General features: G+C 40.5%; 1 protein-coding gene and 1 non-coding gene across 3 annotated transcripts in view; one reads left to right on the forward strand and one right to left on the reverse strand.

Annotated features, from left to right (window-relative positions):
• Window positions 1-25,056, reverse strand: part of LOC139563269 (protein kinase C-binding protein NELL1-like) — a 498,410-nt gene that overhangs the window by 449,025 nt on the left and 24,329 nt on the right. The window lies entirely within an intron of this gene.
• trnaa-ugc (transfer RNA alanine (anticodon UGC)) lies at window positions 8,028-8,104 on the forward strand. The gene has a single exon. It is a non-coding gene; the product is annotated as a tRNA-Ala (tRNA).

Below are 25,056 nucleotides of genomic sequence, written 5' to 3' on the forward strand. Positions count from 1 at the left end.
TGAGCTGGTCAATATGTGTAGGTAATACTGTCTATTGCGGCTTTAAAAAAAAAATGTATCGCGTAGTAAAACTTAACGAAAGACTCAACTAAGCAAGACCCATTTCAATAGAACATCACCGCAACAACTGTTTCAGAGCATTCTAGTCTGAGCGTGCCAGAGTGCAGAATAACTGATGAATTTACGAACGCGCAACACCGGCTGAATATGGCCGGTGTAAGTAAACGTCGGCAGAAAAGCGAAATTAAATAGATGCCTGGAGCACAGTTACAGTCACCAATGATCTAGATAACAGCCTAACCAGCTCTGCTAGGGCAAGTAAAATGGTCAGAGTTTGGGTGGGGGTTAAAGCTTAAGATGATTCTTATTGCTTTGCACACAGTCAGTGTGAACCAGAGTGACTTGACACAAAAACGGGCCAAGCAACGGAAACGACACGGGAAGTCTTATTTAATGAAAGGGGTTGCAGTCTGCCGCGAAGCATTCCCCCTATACGGGTAAGAGTCTAGCTTCAGTTTCAGATATTATACGTTTTTAATTTTGTCAAAAAGTTGTTTTCATTGCAAATTAAAGCTGACTGTTAGCTAGCTAGCTGAAGTTAGATGGCTAGCTAACGTTACGTTTATAATCTGTGTGTAGTAATGTCTCAGAATGCCATTTCGCATTGCTAGTTATAGCCTAATATTAGCTAGCTAACATTGAACCTATTTGGTTAACTTTAGTTAGATATGAATTGATCTCACAATCACGGTCGGTTGTGATACAGCCTGGAATCAAACCAGGGTCTGTAGTGATGCCTCGGGCACTGAGATGCAGTGCCTTACACCGCTGTCCACTCGGGAGCCAAATTATGCATGAAAAAATGATATTACATTTTACATAAATGTTTCATTAATTTATCCTAATGTCCTTTTGTTGTTTGCAGGTGCACTATCCTTCTGACCCTATGCAGCCAGGTCCCATCTACTTTTTAACACCATGCAAGAGTGGCTTGTTTGGTGTCTGCTGTGAAGTAATACCACAACAAGTCAACTACTTGATTGATGAAGGCATGTCATCCAGCAAAGGCAGCAGTGCAGTCATCAACCACATGCACCATTTCTTCAACTAAGGAGTTGGGGAAACACGTGTGGACCTGAATTGTGATAACTGCAGTGGCCAAAACAAGAACAAGTGTGTGTGCTCTGGTATTGGGCCTGGCAGACCATGCACAAGCTTCAGCACAGTTGTGGACCTTCACTTCCTGATCACAAGCCACACCAAGTTTGCCCCCGACCGGTGCATCGGCCTCATCAAGCAGCGCTTCAGAAAGACCATAGTAAACACTTTGTCTGAGATTGCTGGTGTTGTGAAGGACAGCACTGTGACAGGGGTCAACATCCCACAGCTGGTTGGACTGGAGGATGGTAAGGTGCTGGTGGAAAGCTATGGCTGGCAATAACACCTGACTCTGTACTTCAAGCCGCTGCCAGAGTTCAAGCAGTACCAGCACTTCAGGTGAATATCATTTTCATTGCATTGTATGAGGTTATTCTTCTTATTTAAACTTGGGAGGTGAATTGATGTTGTGCAAGGTTGTGATGTCTTAATTCTTTTAGTTATTTCCTGTTTTACAGCTTCGATGCTTTGGAACCTGGTGTTGTTGTCGCCAAGGAGCGTTCAGACTCGTGCAACACTGACATCCTTCCTCCCATAGATGGTCTGTCTGTACAAGCACCACCTGGACTGGACACTGCTAGACAAATGAATATTTTTGAGAAGATCAGGGAGTTTTGCAACAAAGAGGCTATGGACATCACATGCACTGCACCAAAGTCAAGGTCAGGACAGAAACAGGCTCTCCGAATATAGATTCCCTTGTTCATGCGTTGTTCGGACGGACCAGTCATCACCACTATCCAGTGGTGGAAAGAGTACCCAATTCTCATACTTGAGTAAAAGTATAGATACCTTAATAAGAAAGTTACTCAAGTAAAAGTGAAAGTCAGCCAGTAAAATACTACTTGAGTAAAAGTCTAAATATATGTAAGTATCAAAAGTAAAAGTCATTTAAATGTACTTATATTAAGCAAAGCAGACGGCACCATTTTCTTGTTTAAAAAATGTACGGCTAGCCAGGGGCACACTCCAACACTGACATTATTTACAAAAGATGCATTTGTGTTTAGTGAGTCCGCCAGTCCAGAGGCAGTAGGGATGACTAAGTGTACTCTTGATACGCGTGGGATTTTGAAAATGTTCCTGTCCTGCTAAGAATTCAAAATGTAATGAGTACTTTTGGTTGTCAGGGAAAATGTATGGAGTAAAAAGTACAATATTTTCTTTAGGAATGTAGTGAAGTAAAAGTTGTCAAAAATATAAATAGTAAAATAAAGTACAGATACCGCAAAAAACTACTTATGTAGTACTTTAAAGTATTTTTTACTTAAGTACTTTACACCACTGCCACTATCTGCAGTGTCTCTACTCAAATGACACTCCTAACACACATACGTTGCTGCTACTATTTTTTTTATGATCCTGCTGCCACTTTACCCCTGTTTGTATGCATATAACTACCTCATCTATCACTGATATTGTTATTGAAATTGTTCTTCTACATACTGTATATTATTTGATTCACATTGGCACCATCCATTTCTGATATTGCTACTATGCAAGTAACCATTCGGCTGTACTGTTTACACCTTCTTTAGAGACCTATTCACTTGGTAATATGTGGCTGGGGGTTATAGAATTTCTTTCATATGACCCATAAATTTAGATAAGTGTATCTGTGTAAGCGTCATCTAACAGATACATTCTGTATACCAGGAATTTTTTCTTATCGTAGGCTACTACTTTTACCATTTTAGTCTTAATCTTTACTACACTACTTAATGTTTAGGTGGTGTCACGATCGTCTTGATAAGAGAGAGAGGACCAAGGCGCAGCGCGTGAAAAATACATCTTCTTTTAATGAAGGAAAAAAACAAATACTTACAAAATGAACAAAACAACCGACAGACGAACGTGAAGCTATAAGCACTAAGTGCACACATGCAACATAGAACATAGAAAATTACCCACAAACGCATGATGCCTATGGCTGCCTTAAATATGGCTCCCAATCAGAGACAAATGAAAGACATCTGTCTCTGATTGAGAACCACTCAGGCAACCATAGACATACCTAGAAACATTCACTCAACACAAACCCATACACTAAACCCAACACCACCTTTACCATATAACCACCCAAAACGAGACAAAACACAAACATTCCCCATGTCACACCCTGACCTAACTAAAATAATAAAGAAAACAAAGAATACTAAGGCCAGGGCGTGACAGGTGGCACATGACCTCACATGTGAATCCTTAAAGAGATGGGTGGAGCTGGCTTAAGAGGGTGTGAGCAATGTTGAATTGTTCCTCAAATGCAGTGTATGATATACAATTTTGTGGCTCAAAGTGTCTCTACTTTTAGCCTATGTAAAAAATAAAATTTCAAATGTTGCTACATAAGACCGATTTGAGCCGGTCGGTCACATATTGGTTATTTGTGATTCCCTATGCCAACACAGGCAGGCAAAACTAAACTCCTTGCTCTGGCCAATCCATTAAAAAACCATCTGGTCCTAGAAACCGATGGGTTGGGTCAGAGCCAGAACATAAGTGGGTAAAGCAGCGTTTAGAAAATTCATCATTGGCTTTGACATTCTGATTGGTTAGAGACTATTCAATCGCAGATTACTTTGTTTTGTAGAACCCCTTTCGCTTGCTCACAAATGCACACTCTCTCTCTCTCATCACTACAGACCCTGGTTTGATTCCAGGCTGTATTACAACCATCCGTCATTGGGAGATCAAATCATATCTAACTAAAGTTAACCAAATAGGTTCAATGATAGCTAGTTAGGGTTAGGGAGTCCCATAGGGCGGCACACAATTGGCCCAGCTTCGTTAGGGTTTGGCCGGGGTAAGCCGTCATGGTACATAAGAATTTGTTCTTAACTGACTTGCCTAGTTAAATAAAGGTTAAATAAATAAAAAAATACATGCACACACAGGGGGAATTAGCTCCATGAAGATGAGACGTGAAGTACATTTGCTGGAGCCCTGAGTGCTTTTATCAGTAGCAGTATCAGTCAGGCCTCTCATAGGTCCACCGGTGGGAGCCTTACCCACTCACTAGGATCCCGCACTTCAACAGAGCTCACACACACACACACAGAGATCCAACTGAGCCCCAGCCTCCTTGGCAAAGCTCCACCCCGCCTAATTACTTGCTCTCACTCTGCAAGCTCGCTCCTAATTCAGTAATACCACAGAGGCTGTTTTTTAATTAGAGAGTAAGGATGTCTCAATGGTATTAAGTATACCCCTTGTACCCTACTTTTGACCTGGGCCCATTACTATGGGCCTCTGGTCAAAAGGAGTGTACTGTGAAGGGAATACAAAGTCTAAAATGACACATACACACTTATAAGCACAATTTCACATGTCTGATATGGAGGTTCCATGTGTGAGATATTTCCAGCAGCTATTGAATATCCTTCAAGGGGGATTTACCTATAGCTGTACATTGTCTGTTAACAAATTTGACTGTGTGTCTGTTTGTGTTTTGTGTGTGTGAAAAGACGGTTTAATGAACATTTCCAGTGTTAATAGCACTGAGAAGCTTGGCCACCAAGTCAGGCTTTGCCAATAAGCCCTTTCATTACAGAATAGGGATGTCAATGCATTTCATGGATTACAATAGCAATCTCCACTGACATGTGTACTGCTGCGGGAGCCTGAAGAATATCAACTATCCTGCCATTCGGTATGAACACCTAATCCCGAAGAGTCAAACAAAGGAAAATAATCACAAGGTTTTATCTTCTCTGTGTTGCTATTTAATGACTGGCTGTGTCCAAAATGGCACCTTATTCCATGCATGACCATTCTCTATGGGCCATGGTCAATAAAGGGAATAGGGTGTAAATTGGTACGCAGATTCTATCTTAAAATGCGTCAGCCTAAGATATGGAAAGCCTCTGTAAGCACTTTTGAAAAAGACTCAGAGACACAACAGCCAATCAATGAACACAGTAGGACATCTGATAGGGAGTTACATGGCACCAATTAGACGTGTCTTGGTAGCATCGTCACAATAAGAGTAATCAATGATTGAAAATGACTGCCACAGTCACAGTTCCTCTGCAAGTCTATTAGTAGACATGATGGTCATGCATGTCGACCCTTTTCAAAACATTGAGTGAAAAGTGCCAACTGGTCTGAGAGACATCACATGGGAACAGGCTTAGGCAGAGTCTTTGAGAGGGGTTGTGCTTGTCTGCTATGTTCACTGAGTCAGTCAGTTCTGATTTGAAAACCTCTGCACCCAAGAACAACATTTTATCAAACTTGTATTTATTCACAATGGTGCCCTGAGGACAGCAATAGAACAATTCAAAATAATCAATTTTTAAAAAACTACATATGAAAGTTGCAATTCTCATTAAACACATTCAACATTAAAGTCCTAAACTGCCCTAGACACACGAGAGAGTGAAAATGTAGGGAGTTTTGTAGGTTATTCCAATAATGGGGGGCACTAAAACTGAAGGCAGATTTACCTCGTTTGGTAGAGACTAGTGGAACCTTGACAGTTAACCATGAGTGTGAACAGGTTTGGTGTCTCTATTTTATGTTTTTCAGCGGAGCTTTGCAAACAAAAAGGGAGTAATGAAATATGTAGGGGACTTCAGTGAGGACGAGCCGACCTTCTGAGACAGGATACAGTGGGGAGTATTACACCTGTCACCTATGATAAAGCAAAGTATGCTATGGTAGACTGCATCCAAAGGTTTCTAGAGTGGTGTTTGCTGAATTGTGATAAATGGTGTCAACATAGTCCAAAAGTGGCAGGAAAGTTGATTGTACAATCTGCTTCCTGCTGCTTAGAGAGGCAAGATATATTTCTAAAAATGAAGCCTACTTTAAAATCTTTTTAATTAGATCTTTTGTGTGTTTTTTAAACATTAGATCTTTATCAATCGAAACGTCCAAATATTTATAGACGGTAACCCGCTCGATGAGAGAACCATCCAATGATGGTCTTAGATGTAGTCCATCTAAGACATTTTTGAGTGAGTTCAAGAACATATATTCCGTTTTGCCCTCATTAAGTCAAAGTTTTATATCAAGGGCTTTTTGTAAAATCAGATTGCAGCTCTAACACAGTTTGGTCAAGAGTTGGTGCAATGGCATACGTAACCAAATTGTCTGCATACAGATGAATATTACAGGATTTAATAGATAGACCAATATTATTTATATAAATAGTAAAGAGAACTGGTCCCAAAATTGACCCGTATCTGAAAACCCATACTTGCGTCCTAAACAGAAGGCCGTTTTAGTATGCGAAAATGTATTTATAGTATGTAACATTTCGAAAATCAAGTATACTTCAAATGCCGGATGTCATACTGTACTAATTTCGGCTTTGACAACTGCTGATAATCAGATATAGGGATGTGCTACCGAAATTAACAAATAAAACAAAACAACTCAATCGCGCATGACACATTCTCATTACGAAAAATAGAACTTATGTCTTATAGTCTTATGGTATGTAATTTTTCAAAAAACGAGAATGCTTTGAATATGGCTACATAATTTGGAAGATGCCAAATAGTGAAGATTTTCTGCGGTGGTACAAATGGAGGCTAAGTAGTTTTTGTTCTCCTTAAAATGATCACGAGTATTGCATCGTATGCTGCATCTTTGAAAACATTTTTTATGTGGATTTCTGTTTTCTCATTGAAAAGTATTTATTGTTCACTTGGCCTTTGTTGGAGCTTTTAAACAAAACCCTAAACCATCTTTTGATTTCTGAATGTATCGACACCAGAGACTGTGGCTGCATTATTGATGTCATGTTAATCAGGCCTTTTGATTTGAACATACAAATTGTTTTAGTTTTGTAGGCTACCTATTTTATTATTTAACATATGGATCAAGCATAAGCAGTCATTCTGATCTCATTCCCAATGTTGAGTGCTTTAGTTTATTAAGTTGGTGACCAGCGGTTCTGAATTTGCGAAGCACCCATGCAATAGCCTTTTGATTTGAACATTTGAAAAGTTTTGTTGAGTGTACTAGACTATTTGATTGAATTTATACAGTACCAGTCAAAAGTTTGCACAAACGTACTCATTGCAGGGTTTTTCTTTATTTTTACTAATTTCACCATTGTAGAATAATATTGAAGACAACACATATGGACTCATGTAGTAACCAAAAAAAGTGTAAAACAAATCAAAATATATTTTAGATTTTAGATTCTTCAACGTGGCCACCCTTTGCCTTGATGACAGCTTTGCACACTCGTGGTATTCTCTCAACCAGCTTCATGAGGTAGTCACCTGGAATGCATTTTAATTAAAAGGTGTGCCTTGTTAAAAGTTAATTTGTAGAATTTATTTCCTTCTTAATGCATTTGAGCCAATCAGTTGTGTTGTGACAAGGTAGGGTTGGTATACACAAGATAGCCCTATTTGGTAAAATACCAAGTCCATTTTATGGCAAGAACAGCTCAAACAAGTAAAGAGAAACGACAGTCCATCATTACTTCAAGACTTGAAGGTCAGTCAATCCGGAAAATTTCAAGAACTTTTAAAGTTTCTTCAAGAGCAGTAGCAAAAACCATCAAGCGCTATGATGAAACTGGCTCTCATGAGGACCGCCACAGGAAAGGTAGACCAAGAGTTACCTCTTCTGCAGAGGATCAATTCATTATAATAACTGCACCTCAGATTGCAGCCCAAATAAATGTTTCACAAAGTTCAAGTAACATACACATCTCAACATCAACTGTTCAGAGGAGACTGGTGAATCAGGCCTTCATGGTCGAATTGCTGCAAAGAAACCACTACTAAAGCACACCAATAAGAAGAATATACTTTCTTGGGACAAGAAACACCAGCAGTGGACATTAGACTGGTAGAAATTTGTCCATTGGTCTGATGAGTCCAAATTTGAGATTTTTGGTTCCACACGGTCCCGTGTGGCTCAGTTGGTAGAGCATGGCGCTTGCAACGCCAGGGTTGTGGGTTCAATTCCCACGGGGGGACCAGGATGAATATGTATGAACTTTCCAATGTGTAAGTCGCTCTGGATAAGAGCGTCTGCTAAATGACTTAAATGTAAATGTAAATGTAACCGCCATGTGAGACGCAGAGTAGGTGAACGGATGATCTCTGCATGTGTGGTTCCCACCGTTAAGCATAGAGGAGGAGGTGTGATGGTGCTTTGCTGGTGACACTGATATATTTATAATTCAAGCCACACTTAACCAACATGGCTACCACAGCATTCTGCAGCGATACGCCATCCCATCTGATATGCGCTTAGTGGGACTATCATTTGTTTTTCAACTTGACAATGACCCAAAACTGACCCAAAACACACCTCCAGGCTGTGTAAGCGCTGTTGGACCAAGAAGGAGAGCTTTATCAGATGATCTGGCCTCCACAATCACCCGACCTCCACCAACTTGAGATGGTTTGGGATGAATTGGAATGCAGAGTGAAGGAAAAGCAGCCAACAAGTGCTCAGCATATGTGGGAACTCCTTCAACACTTTTTTGGTTACTACATGATTCCATAAGTGTTATTTCATTGTTTCGTCTTCTTCACTATTATTCTACAACTTTTGACTGATACTGTAGGCTACACTGTTCTGTGAATGTCCCACAAAATCATCTTGTTGTCCTGCATTTTTATTTTTTATTTGATGTGGTCAACCTACCAGCTTGAGTGAGAAAAAAGAACCAGCGGGAGAGTGGCTTCCATCAGCTATCCGCGTGCATACGGATGACCTGTCTTTTTCCCCTGCCCCGTTCCTTTCCACTTGGTAATGGGCCATTCTAAATCTAAACTGATTTGACATATTAGAAAATATTAAATTGAGAACAGTCTGATGGGTAAAAATATGATCACTTGAGAGAACAGCATATGCAGCCTGAGGCAAGGAACAGAGCTCAAGTTCTTTTTGCGAATTTCTCAATTCATCGCATCATGAAGGCCATATACGTTTTGATTTCTAAGACATTCTAAGATTTGTGTCATTCATTACTAAAGTTGCCACATAACTCTAAATCAAGCATATAGTACCTGTTTCAAATTATCACTTTTATGCTCAACATAGCCACTTCATATGCGCACGCACTCACTCTGGAATGGGAAAAATGTCCTTTACATTTCATTCAGCTAACTTAAATGATATTCTCTTCCTATAAAATCATATAATATGAATAATGGCACAGGACTTGTTAAATTAACAAGCCCACAGCCTATGGCATGGTGCATAGCCAGATAACATTGTTGGGTTCTGAGAATATGAAATATACTTACTCATGTCACTGAGGGAGAGAGGGTAATGTATAACATTTACATCATGTCAGGACATGTTATTGTTAGCCATCAGGGATCCTATGTGAGGGATCCTCTGGGAGGAGAAGAGACACAGTCTGGTATCAATCACCATGACAGCCTTGAGTTGGGGAGGAGTTAGCACTTTGGGGTAGAGGTCAGGTCAGATGAGGTGAGGAAGAACAGATATCACTAAGGTTCTGTCTAGCAACAGAGATGCAATGGCTGTTCAGATGTGTAGGTGGAGACTCGGCATAGTTAAATATCAGTGCTTGTGTTGTCGTCTAATGCAGCTGTATTGATCCTCTGGGAAGAATACACTTGGTTTAAGGTTTCATAGTGTCCGTCAAGTTTTTACTCTGAGAATTAGAACCTAACAACATACAGTAGGCCAACTCTTCTGTTCTTCTGAAATATATTTTCTTTAGACCTGCCTAAAATAAATGTATTTATTGTGCTGCTGTATATTAAATTGCTTTATTACACTTTTTTAAATGTATATGTTCCAAAGGCCCGCATCAGCGGCTTGTAAGCATGTTGTATGTGTGGAGGCCTGGAAATGCTAAACGTGTTTATGTTAATTAATGGTCAATTACAGTTAAACCGGCAGGCTTTTGCATAACAATAACCGGCTGACAACATTTTATGATTGCCACAAAACTGAGTCTTGAGGCTCCAAATCCAAGTCTACGAAGTATAGTCTCAAATAATCAAATTTGTGACGTGAGTCAGACTAGAGTGAAAGTTGTTACTCAAGTCCACACTTCTGCTAAATGGACCTGTCTCGTCTCAAATCTTTTGCTAAGATTTGATATGTTGGATCTTGGAAACTCCAGCCAAACCGTTCAGATCAAGCAAGCTTTGTTTTAAAATTGATAGGAACATCTCGTCTGTTAGATGTAAACTGGGCTTAACATCCCACCCACCGTAAAATAGTTGACACACGCAGCTTCTTAATTAACACCCCTACTGTAACGCAACAACAAGCAAGCAAACACGCTAACCCAGAGAGAAACAACAGAGAAACTGTGTCTCCAAATGTACGTTGCTGCAGTATGTTGCTGCTATTCTCCCCCGACAGACACAGATACAGAAATAGAAAAAGCAACACAAACACATGAGCTTCCCTCCTCCCTTGTCTGAGCAAATGGAGCATCGATTCACCGAAATGAAACCGAAAGAAAGAGCAAAGACATCGCACACGGAGGATTGGATAAGCAAAACTGTCGCTGTACGCAGGAATTATCTGTGCATGTTCCCTCAACAGAACTCGCCTCCAGAGAACTCACATGTGACTGAATTTCCCAGAGAGGAAGAGCTACAGAGTTTAGTGATTCATATACTGTCCACATCGTTGATTAAGAAGTCAGCGGATGAATGATTAAAATCAATGGCAATGCAGATGTTTTTCCCCTTGCTTTTATGACAAATAAAAATCTGTTTTTGCTTTGTTATTATGGGGTGTGTAGATTGATGAGGTGAAAAAGCAATTTAAATAAATTCTAACGTAACAAAATGTGGAAAGAGTCAAGGGGTCTGAATACTTTCTGAATGAACAGTAGGGTGACATTTGGGACGCAGGCTCCGTCTCCTGTAACCTCAACTAAACCCAAATGACGGATTGCCTTGAGGTGCCCTCAGATCTCTGAGAGGCTTTTAATCCAGCTGACTTTCATCTCGTTTTTGTGGCGTTTGTTCAATGTTTGCAGACGGTCAACAATACATTACCTACAGTAACGTGCACAGAGTTACAGATAAAGTACTGTGATGTAGACTTAATATGTGTCCCAAATGGCACCATATTCTCTGTATAATGCACTACTAGTAGTGTACTATATAGGGAATAGCTTGCCATTTGGGATGTAGACAGTCACAGTACTGTAAATAATACAGTAAGGATACTGTTCGAGGCAGTGACTGATCAACTGCCTAAGAGAAGAGTGGGAAATGTAGAGCAATCTTTGTACGCAGTATGAGGCACATGTTTTGGACAGGTTTTTGATACTGGGAAAAGAGAGAAAAGACAATTCAGCCTCTAATCCCCATCTCAGAATTTATTTCCCAATGGCATGCTGCTACAGTAACACAACTATTTATTACTACCAGGCATGTTGACTGAGAAGTGAAAAGAGGAACACATTCAAATCAAATCAAATGTTATTTTTCACATGCTTCGTAAACAACAGGTGTAGACTAACAGTGAAATATTACTCACGGGCCCTTCCCTACAATGTAGAGATTTTTTTTTAAATAATAGAAAAATATTTACAAGGAATGAATAACGATAACTTGGCAATATACATGAGGTACCAGTATCGAGTCGATGTGCAGGGGTACGAGGTCATTGAGGTATACAGTTGAAGTCGGAAGTTTACATACACCTTAGCCAAACACATTTAAACTCAGTTTTTCACAATTATTGACATTTAATCCTAGTAAAAATTCCCTGTCTTAGGTCAGTTAGGATCACCACTTTATTTTAAGAATGTGAAATGTCAGAATAATTGTAGAGAGAATGATTTGCTTCAGCTCTTATTTCTTTCATCACATTCCCAGTGGGTCAGAAGTTTACATACATTCAATTAGTATTTGGTAGCATTGCCTTTTAAAATGTTTAACTTAGGTCAAATGTTTTGGGTAGACTTCCACAAGCTTCCCACAATAAGTTGGGTGAATTTTGCCCATTCCTCCTGACAGAGCTGGTATAACTGAGTCAGGTGTGTAAGCCTCCTTGCTTGCACATGCTTTTTCAGTTCTGCCCACACATTTTCTATAGGATTGAGGTCAGGGCTTTGGGATGGCCACTCCAATACCTTGATTTTGTTGTCCGTAAGCCATTTTGCCACAACTTTGGAAGTATGCTTGCGGTCATTGTCCATTTGGAAGACCAATTTGCGACCAAGCTTTAACTTCCTGACTGATGTCTTGAGATGTTGCTTCAATATATCCACATGATTTTCAATTCCTCATCTATTTTGTGAAGTGCACCAGTCCCTCCTGCAGCAAAGCACCCCCACAACATGATGCTGCCACCCCCGTGCCTCACGGTTGGGATGGTGTTCTTCGGCTTGCAAGCCTTCCCCTTTTTCCTCCAAACATAATGATGGTCATTATGGCCAAACAATTCTATTTTTGTTTCATCAAAACAGAGGACATTTCTCAAAAAAGTACGATCTTTGTTCCCATGTGCAGTTGCAAACCGTAGTCTAGCATTTTTTGTGGCGGTTTTGGAGCAGTGGCTTCTTCCAAGCTGAGCGGCCTTTCAGGTTATGTCGATATAGGACTCGTTTAACTGTGGAAATAGATACTTTTGTACCCGTTTCCTCCAGCATCTTCACAAGGTTCTTTGCTGTTGTTCCGGGATTGATTTGCACTTTTCGCACCAAAGTACGTTCATCTCTAGGAGACAGAACACGTCTCCTTCCTGAGCGGTATGACGGCTACGTGGTCCCATGGTGTTTATACTTGCGTACTATTGTTTGTACAGATGAATGTGGTACCTTCAGGCATTTGGTAATTGCTCCCAATGATGATTCAGACTTGTGGAGGTCTACAATTATTTTTCTGAGGTCTTGGCTGATTTCTTTTGATTTACCCATGATGTCAAGCAAGGAGGTACTGAGTTTGAAGGTAGCCATTGAAATACATCCACAGGTACTCCTCCAATTGACTCAAATACTGTCAATTAGCCTATCAGAGGCTTCTAAAGCCATGACATCATTTTCTGGAATTTTCCAAGCTGTTTAAAAGCACAGTCAACTTAGTGTATGTAAACTTCTGACCCACTGGAATTGTGATACAGTGAATTATGAGTGAAATAATCTGTCTGTAAACAATTGTTTGAAAAATGACTTGTGTCATGCACGAAGTAGATGTCCTAACCGATTTGCCCGAAACTATAGTTTGTTAAAAATACATTTGTGGAGTGGAGTGAAAAATAAGTGTGTGTAAACTTTCGACTTCAACTGTACGTTTCTAGCTACCATGACAAAGAACAAAGCCGGCGGGAGTACCGCTGAGGACAGTGGTGTCGCTCCATCACAGGTGAAGGATCTTTTAAACCAGGGGTGGGCAACTCCAGTTATTGGGGGCCTGATTGGTGTCACAGTTTTGCCCCAGCTCCATCTAACATCTAACATCTAACATCTAACAATAATCACCTAATCAGGATATTCAGTTTAGAATGCAATTTGATTAATCAGTGTTTTTTAGGGATGGAGAAAAAGTGTGACATCAATCAGGCCCTCGGACTGGAGTTGCCCACCCCTGTTTTAAACTAACAAAAATAGTGCCATTTTTACAACAAGAACATTGCTTCAAGTGTTTTGTCCAAATACTGGTGGATTCAACTAATAAAAGAATGGACGACCTAACCAGAAAGGTCCAGGACCTGAAGAACAGCTTGCAGTTCTTCCAGGGTCAACTTAATGAGTTGAAACAGGAGAACGGCAAGAGGACAGCAATCTGTAAGTCATTGAGAGAGGACATCAGTTCTTTATGTGAATCCATGATAACAATGAAGGACAAATGATTGAGGGACAATCAAGGCGGAATAACATGGTTGTGGATAGAATTGCAGAATCTCCACATGAGACCTGGATGGAGTCTAAGGACAAAGTGAGGGAAATGATCTCTGAGATATTGAACCAAAGGAAAATTGAGGTGGAGAGCGCCCACAGGACTGGAAACCCCACCACCGGCCAAGGTGACAGTCCCAGGCCGATAGCGGTCAAGTTCTTGAGGTTCAAGGACAAGGTAGCTGTTCTGGAAAGAGCCAAGAACTTGAGAGGAACGTATATCTTCCTCAACGAGGACAATCCTGAAGCTGTGCGCCAGAAGAGGAAATAACTGATCCCAGCCATGAAAGCTGCCAGAGAGCTTGTGGACATTGCTTAAATCTGCTATGACAGGCTCATTGTCCTCCCTCCCTCCCAGAAGCCTGGAAGGGATGAGTGAGCCAAACCTATGGGTTTGTAGCTTCAACCCGGCAGCACACACACACACACACACACCAATTGATTAATGAACTGCTGAATGTATATTGTTTTCTCTTGCTTTGTTTGCTCTTTTCCATATTATGTCAATCTCTGATAAACTACCCAGGAACGGGCTGAAAATAGCCCATATTAATATATGTAGCCTTAGAAATAAGGTTAATGAAATCAATAACTTGGTAACATCAGCTGACATTAACATATTAGGCATTTCTGAGACTCTGATACAGCAGTAGCAATATAAGGACATAACATCTATAGAAGAGACAGAAATGCTTATGGGGGAGGTGTTGATGTAAATATGCAGAGCCATATCCCTGTAAGGCTTAGAAGATCTTATGTCATGTGATATTGAAGTGTTGTGGTTGCAGGTTCACTTGGCACATCTAAAGCCTTTTTCTTTTGGGGTGTTGCTATAGGCCACCAAGTGCGAATAGTCCATATTTAAATAATATGTGTGAAATGCTTGAAAGTGAATGTGATGTAAACAGAGAGGTCTACTTTCTTGGGTACCTGAATATTGACTGGTTTTCATCAAGCTGTCCGCTCAAGAGGAAGCTTCTCACTGTAACCAGTGCCTGTAATCTGGTTCAGGTTATTAATCAATTTACCAGGATGTTTACAAACACTACAGGAACAAGATCATCCGATCACATTTGAACTAATACTGTTGAACTTTGTTCTAAAGCTGTATCCGTACCCATCGGATGCAGTGATCACAATATAGTGACTATATCCAGGAAAGCCAAAGTTCTAAAAGAGGGGCCTAAAATAGTGTATAAGAGATCATACAACAGATTTTGCTGTGACTTATGTGGATGATGTTAAAAATAGTTGTTGGTCTGATGTGATTAATAAGGAGCCGGCTTGCTAGCAGCTCTTAGCAAACTGTTGAAAAAAATGGTGTTTGACCAAAAACAATGCTATTTCTCTGTAAACACATTTTACAACTGACTTTCAGCATGCTTATAGAGAAGGGCACCCAATGTTCTGCCCTGATACAAATGACTGATGATCGGTTGAAAGAAATTGATAATAGGAAGATTGTGGGAGCTGTACTGTTAGATTTCAGTACAGCCTTTGATATTATTGACCATAGCCTGGGTTATGGCTTTTCAACCTCTGCCATATCGTGGAATGAAAGCAATCTATCTAATAGAACTCAAAGGGTTTTCTTTAATTGAAGCTTCTCTAATGTCAAATATGTAAAGTGTGGTGTACCGCAGGGCAGTTCTCTAGGCCCTCTACTCTTTACTATTTTTACCAATGACCTGCCACTGGTAATTAAACAAAGCATCTGTGTCCATGTATGCTGATGATTCAACCATACACACATCAGCAACCACAGCTAATGAAGTCAAATAGTGAAACCCTTAATAGTGTTTTGGAATGTGTGGAATAAACTGGTCCTGAACATCTCTAAAACTAAGAGCATTGCATTTGGTACAAATCATTCCATAAGTTCTAGACCTCCGCTGAATCTGTTAATGAATGGTGTGGCTGTTGAACAAGTTACGGAGACTAATTAGATTGTAAACTGTCATGGTCAAAACATGTACAGACCAGTCAAAAGTTTGAACACAACTACTCATTCTGGTGGAAATCCTTCCTTTGGTCTGATCAGTCCAAATTTTTGATTTTTGGTTACAACCGCCGTCTGTTTGTGAGACGCAGAGTAGGTGAACGTATGATCTCGGCATGTGTGGTTCCCACCATGAAGCATGGAGGAGGAAGTGTGATGGTGCGTTGCTGATGACACTGTCTGTGATTAATTACAATTCATGGCAGACTTATCAGCATTGTCACCACAGCATTCTGCAACGATATGCCATCCCATCTGGTTTGCGCTTCGTGAGACTATCATTTGTTTGTCAATTGGACAATGACCCAACACACCTCCAGGCTGTGTAAGGGCTATTTGACGAAGGAGAATGATGGAGTGCAGCATCGGATGACCTGGCCTCCACATCACCCGACCTCAACCCAATTGAGATGGTTTGGGATGAGTTGGACTGTAGAGTGAAGGAAAAGCAGCCAACAAGTGTTCAGCATATGTGGGACCTCTAAGAGTGTTGTAAAAGCATTCCAGGTGAAGCTGGTTGAGAGAATGCCAAGCGTGTGTAAAACTGCCATCAAGGCAAAGGTTGGCTACTTTGAAGAATCTCAAATATAAATACATTTTGATTTAACACTTTTGGTTACTACATCATTCCATGTGTTATTTCATATTTTTGATGTCGTCACTATTATTCTACAATGTAGAAAAAAAGTAAAAATAAAGAAAAACCCTTGAATGAGTAGGTGTGTTCAAACTTTTGACTTGTACTGTAGATTCAATGGTTGTAAAGATGGGGAAAGGTCTGTCCATAATAAAGAGATGCTCTGCTTTGACACCACACTCCAAAATGTCCTTCTGGCTCTAGTTTTGTCTAATCTTGATTCTTGTCCAGTCGTGTGGTCAAGTGCTGCAAGGAAAGACCTAGTTAAATTGCAGCTGGCCCAGAACAGAGCGGCACGTCTTGCTTTTCATTGCAATCAGAGGGCTGATATAAAAACTATACATGCCAGTCTCTCTTAGCTAAGAGTTGAGGAGAGTGACTGCATCACTTATTTTGAAAAGAAACAATGTGTTGAAAATCCCAAATTGATTGCCTAGTTAATTTACACACAACTCTGACACACACACTTAACCCACCAGACATGCCACCAGGGGTCTTTTCACAGTCCACAGATCCAGAACAAATTCAAGAAAGCATACAGTATTATATAGAACAATTTTGGCATGGAACTCTGTTCCATCTAATGTTGGTATAATGAACAGCAAACCAGGTTTACCTTCTTGTGAATAGGGGGCGCTGTTTTCACTTTGGGAAAAAATCCTATTTAAACGGCCTCGTACTCTATTCTAGATCGTACAATATGCATATTATTATTACTATTGGATAGAAAACACTCTCAAGTTTCTAAAACTGTTTGAATTATATCTGTGAGTAAAACAGAACTCATTTTGCAGCAAACTTCCAAACAGGAAGTGAAAAATCTGAAAACGATGCTCTGTTCCAGGGCCTGCCTATTCAATTGCCTAATATTTATGGATATGCATGCACTGCATACGCCTTCCACTAGATATCAACAGGCAGTGGAAGGTGCCTGCTAGGTGTCTAGCTTGATCTGAGGTCGAACAAGAGCTCTTGGAATGACGTGACCAGAATTTCCTTTCTCTACCTAGGCGCGGGAAGTGCCTCCATGTTGTCTTATGATAAGCGTTCGGTATACACGGCTAATATCTCCGGCTCTGTTTTTATTTGATAGATATTAGAAAAACATCATAAAGTAGGTTTTTTCAACCGAGTTTCATCAGTTTATTCAACGTTTAATGGGACTTTTGGAGTTTTCCGTTCTCTGCGTCGAGAGAAATTGGGAACGTCATCAACATTGGCTAGCCTTGTGGAGCGAATTCGACAGGAGAGAAGGACATTCTAAAACCAAACAACGATTTATTCTGGACAAAGGACTCCTTGTACAAGATTCTGATGGAAGCTCAGAAAAAGTAAGAACAATTTATGATGTTATTTCGTATTTCTGTGGAAAATGTTGAGTCCTATTATTCGCGCCCCCTTATTGATATATTGACAAGAAGTTAAAGGCATTAAAGGCACCGACTTAACATTAGGATATCTTTAGATTTACTCTGCAACATCCCAATCTTCTTAACCTTTTCACACGTACCAACAAACGGGTGTGATCATTCTGCAGTGGTCCCTGCAGCGTACGCTCAAACCGGTTTGATTAAAACTCTTATTTAGAAAGTCCAGTTTCGAGTGGCGCAACAGTCAGCTTTTGAGCTAGCCACAATGTTTTTTCACAGAAACATTTTGCACAAACACAGTCCTTACAAAGTTATGTCCTGAATGTGGCCAGTTTATTTTTGGATGCAATGTTCAGACTAGAGGTCGACCGATTATGATTTTTCAACGCCGATACCGATTATTGGAGGACCAAAAAAAGCCGATACTGAGTAATCGGCCTATTTATTTATGTATTTATTTGTAATAATGACAATTACAACAATACTGAATGAACACTTTTATTTTAACCTAATATAATACGTCAATAAATTAGCCTCAAATAAATAATGATACATGTTCAATTTGGTTTAAATAATGCAAAAACAAAGTGTTGGAGAAGAAAGAAAAAGTGCAATATGTGCCATGTAAAAAAGCTAACGTTTAAGTTCCTTGCTCAGAACATGAGAACATATGAAAGCTGGTGGTTCCTTTTATCATGAGTCTTCAATATTCCCAGGTAAGAAGTTTTAGGTTATAGTTATTATAGTAATTATAGGCCTATTTCTCTCTATACCATTTGCATTTCATATACCTTTGACTATTGGATGTTCTTAAAGGTACTATAGTATTGCCAGTGTAACAGCATAGCTTCCGTCCCTCTCCTCGCCCCTACCTGGGCTCGAACCAGGGACACATCGACAACAGCCACCCTCGAAGCATCGTTACCTATCGCTCCACAAAAGCCGCGGGGAACAACTACTTCAAGGGGAACAACTACTTCAAGGTCTCAGAGCGAGTGACGTCACCGATTGAAACGCTATTAGCGCGCACCCCGCTAACCTACTAGCCATTTCACTTCGGTTACACCAGCCTAATGTCGGGAGTTGATAGGCTTGAAGTCTGAGCATAAACAGCTCAATGCTTGAAGCACAGCGAAGAGCTGCTTGAATGAATGCTTACGAGCATGCTGCTGCCTACCACTGCTCAGTCAGACTGCTCTATCAAATATCAAATCATAGACTTAATTATAACATAATAACACACAGAAATACGAGCCTTAGGTCATTAATATGGTCAAATCCGGAAAGTATTATTTCGAAGAAAAAGTGAAATACGGAACCGTTCCGTATTTTATCTAACGGGTGGCATCCCTAAATCTGAATATTACTGTTACATTGCACAACCTTCAATTAATGTTATGTCATAATTATGTACAATTCTGGCAAATTAATTATGGTCTTTGTTAGGAAGAAATGGTCTTCACACAGTTCACAACGAGCCAGGTGGACCAAACTGCTGCATATACCCTGACTCTGCTTGTACGGAACGCAAGAGAAGTGACACAATTTCCCTAGTTAAAAGAAATTAATGTTAGCTGGCAATATTAACTAAATATCCAGGTTTAAAAATCTATACTTGTGTATTGCTTTTAAAGAAAGGCATTGATGTTTATGGTTAGGTACACATTGGTGCAACAACAGTGCTTTTTTTCGCGAATGCGCTTGTTAAATCATCACCCATTTGGCGAGGTAGGCTGTGATTCGATGAGAAATTAACAGGCACCGCATCGATTATATGCAACGCAGGACAAACTAGATAAACGAGTAATATAATCAACCATAACTAGTGATTATGTTAAGATTGATTGTTTTTTATAAGATAAGTTAAATGCTAGCTAAAAACTTACCTTGGCTTCTTGCTGCACTCACGTAACAGGTAGTCAGCCTGCCACGCAGTCTCCTCGTGGAGTGCAATGTAATCGGCCACAATCAGTGTCCAAAAATGCTGATTACCGATTGTTATGAAAACTTGAAATTGGCCCTAATTAATCGGCCATTCCGATTAATCGGTCAACCTCTAGTTCAGAGCTACAGCATACCACAATATTTAGATAACTCGTCTGACAGAAACCACAACATGAATTAGCTAAAACTATTTATAATTCCTCACATTTTTATTTTACCTTTATTTAACTAGGCAAGTCAGTTAAGAACATATTCTTATTTACAAAGACGGCCTAGCCCGGATGACGCTGGGCCAGTTGCGTGCCGCCCTATGGGACTCCCAATCACGGCTGGTTTTGATACAGCCTGGAATCGAACCAGGGTCTGTGGTGACGCCTCTAGCACTGAGATGCAGTGCCTTAGACCGCTGCGTCACTCGGGAGCATCACAGGTGAGCTAACCATTGATCAAAATAATTGAGTAAAAACACTTTCTATAAATTGAAAGTAATCAGACGATGGGTAGTTTGAAGGCGCTGCCATGTTTGTTTTTTCACGTCAACCAAAAATAAGAGACAAGATGAGTTTGGTCTTTTTGCAGTATGCTTGTTGAAGGGCGTGTGTCGTCTGCCATCGTTAACATCCAGAAGTTTACTCAAAAGATGAGTGAACCCTCCCTCACCTCATTTGTTTGGTCCGACTGACATTTAAATGAAACCCAGAATGCAATGTATGTCAACAAACATGGCTTGTGCCGGCGGTCAAGCATGTAACCTCTGACACCCAATTAGAGCCATTCAGTGTTGTTTATGTGTGACCGACCACCTTGAGTCAGGTCTTTTGAAATTGTGTTTTTTACATTGCTTTTATGCAAAGACAGAGCTACAAAATTGTATATCATACACTGCATTTGAGGAACAATGGGAAAGTAATTCTGCTTTGAAAGTTGACAAACTTGTAAACTCACTTTTGAGAAAATGGCATTTGAATGCTTTGGTACCAACTGGAAAGCTATTTGTTGTTGACACCCATTCAGCATGGTTCACACCCTCTTAAGCTTTAGCCCGACCCATCTCTTTAACGGTTGATTCGAGCATTCTGTATTAACAGCAGTCAAGCACCCAAGCTAACTGGCTAGCTACTTCCAGACGCGAATGAGAGAACATCTCACTAAACATTCCTCGCCCAAGCAGAGCTGGTTAGGCTGTTATGTTATCCAGGGCGTTGGTGACTGCAACTGTGCTGTCAGATTGCCCGTTCGTAAATTCAAAACGTTTCACTCTCGGTGTGTTCAGAGCGCAAATTGGACACTCTGGCCCATCAGTAGGGTTGATCCGAGCGTTCTGACCTCACTATGGCTAACATTGTAAATAAGAATTTGTTCTTATCTGCCTGTTAAAAAAAGGTTGAATACATTTTTTTTTATTTAAACATTGGTTAGCTTGCTAGCTACTTCCAGACACAAATGAGAGAACACCCACTGACCATTTTACTCACCCTAGCAGAGCTGGATAGGCTATTTTCATGTTATCCAAAGTGTTGGTGACTGACTGTGCTACCGGCAACGATTTATTTACGCTTTTTTGCTGACGTTTACTGACACTGGCCATATTCAACTGTTGCTGAGAGTTCGTAAATTGTGCAGTTATTCTGCACTCTGGCACAATCAGACAAGAGTACTCTGAAATCGGAGTAGATGGTCAGACTGAATTTACAAACGCACCCGAAAATGTGACTTGCATAGTTGAATCTTTTGTGAAGACATGTAGCTAGCTAGCTAGGTAAACAATGAACCATAATCCCATCTCATGATGTTACTACCCTGCATGAATCTACAGGTAGCTAACCAATCAGGTTCAATGTTAACTCGCTAAAATCAGGCTATAACTAGCCAAGCAAATGGCTCTGAGATACAAATAATAAGATCTTTCACACAATTTTAACTTGCTAACACTTTAACTTGCTATACTTTAACTTGAAATGAAAACGATTGTAAAAATTATGAGTGTGTAATATCTGAAAATGTAGCTGGCAAGTCTATCTTACCCATATACATTATGGTTGGATGCTTCTCCCTGTCATAGATGCCATGGTTGCCCTTAGTTTGAAAATGTAATCTGGAGACAGGTGTTTTCTCCATCTCCTTAGTTTTGAAACTTGAATTCCACTGATTTCAAAACTCAGTCCTCCAGAAAGTGGTCCGCAGTTCTACTAAGAAATATGTTTTTTTTAAAGGAGCGTTAGACAGGATTACCTAGACATACTGACCAGCTCAAATGGACAGGAAGCATGCTATATGGCAGACCAATCCCAACTCATCTCTCGGCATGTCCAGCCCACTCATTATCTCAGCCAATCATGGCTAGCAGGAAGGTTGCCGTTTTTTTCTGAGGCTAAACCATCTAGGCTCGTAATTTAACAATTGTATTTGTATTCACAGATGGCATACACGTTTGTTATTAAGGCATATGAAAATGCACATGTTCCAGAAGGCATTTCTGCCCAAAAACACATTGCTAAAAAAAAAAGAATATGTTCAAATGGCTCTCGTGTGAAGTAGTGATGTTATGTGTGCTCACACTTTGGCCTCTAGGTCACCAGGCTGCTCGTTAAGTGGCACACCTGTCACCAGAGTTATGCGCATAATGACACACACGTGGACTCCATCACCTCTTTGATTACCTGCTCTTTATACGTCACTCCCTTCGGTTTCTTCCCCAGTCGTCATTGTTCCTGTTTCATGTCGGTTCGCTGTTTGTGTTTATTGTTTTGTTAATTTATTTATTAAATGTATTCACTCCCTGAACTTGCTTCCCGACTCTCAGTGTACATCGTTATAAGTGACCTGCGACATACAGTGCCTTGCAAAAGTATTCACACCCCTTCGCATTTTTCAATTATTTTTGCATTACAATCTGTAATTTAAATGGATTTTAATTTTGATTTCACGTAATGGACATACACAAAATAGTCCAAATTGGTGAAGTGAAATTAAAAAAAGAACTGGCAAAAAAATAAAAAAATAAAAATTACGGAAAAAGTGGTGCGTGCGTGCGTGCATACTGTATGTATTTACCCCCTTTGCTACGAAGCTTCTAAATAAGATCTGGTGCAACCAATTACCTTCAAAAGTCATATAATTAGTTAAATAAAGTCCACCTTTGTGCAATCTAAGTGTCACATGATCTGTCACATGATCTCAGTATATATACACCTGTTCTGAAAGGCCCCAGAGTCTGCAACACCACCAAGCAATCGGCACCATGAAGACCAAGGAGCTCAGGGACAAAGTTGTGGATAAGTACTGATCAGTGTTGGGTTCAAAAAAATATCCAAAACTTTGAACATCCCACGGAGCACCATTTAATCAAGTTTTTAAAAATGGAAAGAAAATGGCACCACAACAAACCTGTCAAGAGAAGGCCGCCCATCAAAACTCACAGACCAGGCAAGGAGGGCATTAATCAGAGAGGCAACAAAGAGACCAAAGATAACTCTGAAGGAGCTGCAAAGCTCCACAATGGAGATTAGAGTATCTGTCCATAGGACCATTCTAAGCCGTACACTCCACAGAGCTGGGCTTTACGGAAGAGTGGCCAAAAAAAATCCATTGCTGGGCCTCCCAGGTGGCGCAGTGGTCTAAGGCTGTGCCACCAGAGATTCTGGGTTCGAGTCCAGGCTCTGTCGCAGCCGGCCGCGACAGGGAGGCCCATGGGGCGGCACACAATTGGCACAGCGTTGTCCGGGTTAGGGAGGGTTTGGCCAGCAGAGATATCCTTTTCTCATCGCGCATTAGCTACACCTGTGGTGTGCCGGACGTAGTGCACACTGACCAGGTCACCAGGTGTACGGTGTTTCCTCCGACACATTGGTGCGACTGGCTTCCGGGTTGGATGGGCAGTGTGGCTTGGTTGGGTTGTGTTTCGGAGGACACATGGCTCTCGACCTTCGCCTCTCCCGAGTCCGTATGGGAGTTGCAGCGATGAGACAAGACTGTAACTACTACCAATTGGATACCACGAAATTGGGGAGAAAAAAGGGGTCAAAGCAACAAAAAAAAAGCCATTGCTTAAAGAAAAATAAGCAAAAAGGCATGTGCGAGACTCCCCAAACATATGGAAGAAGGTACTCTGGTCAGATGAGACAAGGAAAACGCTATGTCTGGCGCAAACCCAACACTTCCCATCACCCCGAGAACACCATCATGTTTTTCATCGGCAGGGACTGTGAAACTGGTCAGAATTGAAGGAATGATGGATGGTGCTAAATACAGGGAAATTCTTGAGGGAAACCTGTTTCAGTCTTCCAGAGATTTGAGAATGGGACGGAGGTTCACCTTCCAGCAGGACATTGATCCTAAGCATACTGCTGAAGCCAAACTTGAGTGGTTTATGGGGAAATATTTAAATGTCTTGGAATGGCCTTGTCAAAGCCCAGACCTCAATCCAATTGAGAATCTGTGGTATGACTTAAAAGATTGCTGTACACCAGCAGAACCCATCCAACTTGAAGGAGCTGGAGCAGTTTTTCCTTGAGGAATGGGCTAAAATCCCAGTGGCTAGATGTGCCAAGCTTATAGAGACATACCCCAAGAGACTTGTAGCTGTAATTGCTGTAAAAGGTGGATTACAATATATGGACTTTGGGGGGGTGAATAGTTATGAGGTTTTTTGTCTTATTTCTTGTTTGTTTCACAATAAAAAGATTGTGCGTCTTCAAAGTGGTAGGCATGTTGTGTAAATCAAGTTATCTTCTTGAGAATACAGGGGGTGCTATTTTCGCATTAGCATAATTTGCTCTAAAGATTAAACTGCCTCTTATTCAATTATTGCTCTTACTATATGCATATAAATAATACCTTTGGAAAGAAAACAGTCTCTAGTTTCTAAAACCGTTTCAATTTTGTCTCTGAGTGATACAGAAGTCATTTCACAGCACTTTCCATGACCAAGAACATAAAATCAAGATGTGTTATGCTGGCTTCAAAGCTCTGCCTATATATGGTCGTGCCCCCTATGACCAGAAACACACTTCATTCGCCTTCCTCTGGTTGTCAAGAGGACGTCAGAGGAGAAATTCATTGTTTATCTGGGACTGACGTGAAATAGGACCCATTTCTTTGGCGTGACCGACAACTTCCGGTTTACTGA

The sequence above is a fragment of the Salvelinus alpinus genome, chromosome 33, assembly GCF_045679555.1.
Source record: "Salvelinus alpinus chromosome 33, SLU_Salpinus.1, whole genome shotgun sequence".
NCBI classification, from domain to species: Eukaryota; Metazoa; Chordata; class Actinopteri; order Salmoniformes; family Salmonidae; genus Salvelinus; species Salvelinus alpinus.